Consider the following 1,563-nt stretch of genomic DNA (forward strand, 5'->3'; position numbering starts at 1 on the left):
ATTTGAAATGTGAGAACTTGAGAGTGATCATCTTTTTGAATGCCGCTCCAAAGTGCTATCCCACATTATACTCCGTCGTATGTTACCTATAACGAATGAGTTCGTGGGGAGTTAACAAGTCGGCTTCATCGAAGACCGGTCGACAGACCTTTACCGTAAGGAAAATCCTCCAAAAAAGTCATGAATACCAGATCCCAACGCATCGCAGAGCTATAGAAAATCAAATACGAAAACGGCTATCCTGGGAAGCTGACCAAACGATCAAAGCATGATGCACGGCATGCAGAACTACAGATTTTGAGTGTACTATTCAACCCATTCGAATCTCTTCAAGGACTGCGACAAGGTGCCTGGCTCTCATGTGTACTCTTGAACATCGTTCAGGAACAGCCTGACATGGACATTATCGCCAGAACATTTTGGCCGATGGCAGAGCTGTCACCCACCTGAAATATTAATCAGCAAAGTTCAAACTGTTGGTGACGGAGCCAAGAACAAGGTACGTGCTTTTAGGCACAACCAAACACGACAGGATTCGCCTAGGAAATAATGTGACGATTAGCGGGAACACCTTTGAGGTAGCGGAGGAGTTCATTTTCCTTAAATTCTTACATCAACGTGATTCATAAAATACGAAGGCGTATTCTGCCATGCACAGCATAGTAGTCCCACATGATAAGGAACAAGTATGCTGCACACGACAGCATTACAAGTGAAAGTCGTGCCTAATACGGGTACGGCTACTACAGACGAATCAGCGATCAATAAAGATTTTCCTCCGCATCAAATGTACAAAACGCTTACAAGAGCGGTGGTCGTCCTCTGTGGACACAAGACATGGAACATGCTCGAGGAGGACTTGCAGTGCAGGCACTCGGAGTATTCGAGCGACGAGTGCTTAGGACTGCTAAAAAGACAATCGAAAGGTTCCACCGAGATTTGAACTCGGATCGTTGGATTCAGAGTCCAAAGTGCTAACCATTACACCATGGAACCATATGTAATTCACAAGCTCCCATTTCAAATTTAAACCAGCCAACATGTTCTTCGCTATTTCAAAGCGCAAACATTGGCCTACCATGATGTGCGATGGCACAGCCGAGTGGGCATGAAATCTAGATGCTTCTCTAGCAGATTTTAAGACATGCGATAAACATAGCACAGCGACGTGGTGAGCACGTCGATTAGAGGCAAAATGCAATTTATTCCGATTGAGGTGCCCAGCCGAAACAGGAGATGCCGTGAATGACGCCAGAATGGCGACGGTGGTCCCCGTCGGACGGACGATTGACTATGAATGATGATTTGTTGCGCACCTCCCCGTGTGTCCGTTTAGTCGAGAATGACGATGTTTACACAAATTGAACCTTCCAGCCAGTAGGCAGCCGTCATCGTCAGCGGCGGAGTTGGCGTTCCATCAAGCCAAGCCAAGAGTAATACAAACCATTCTCGGTGCAATGCCATAGCCCTCGTTCCACCTCGTGCGGATCCAGCGGGAAGGTGCAGGTAGGTAGGAACGAAAAAAAAACTACGAGTTTTATTCGCCGCAAGTCAGCCGAGGAT

General features: G+C 46.8%; 1 non-coding gene across 1 annotated transcript; it reads right to left on the reverse strand.

Moving 5' to 3' along the window:
• Positions 1-924: 924 nt before the first annotated feature.
• On the reverse strand, positions 925-996 carry Trnaq-cug (transfer RNA glutamine (anticodon CUG)). Its single transcript has one exon. It is a non-coding gene; the product is annotated as a tRNA-Gln (tRNA).
• Positions 997-1,563: the final 567 nt, after the last annotated feature.

Source organism: Aedes albopictus, chromosome 2, assembly GCF_035046485.1.
Source record: "Aedes albopictus strain Foshan chromosome 2, AalbF5, whole genome shotgun sequence".
In the NCBI taxonomy this organism is placed as follows: domain Eukaryota; kingdom Metazoa; phylum Arthropoda; class Insecta; order Diptera; family Culicidae; genus Aedes; species Aedes albopictus.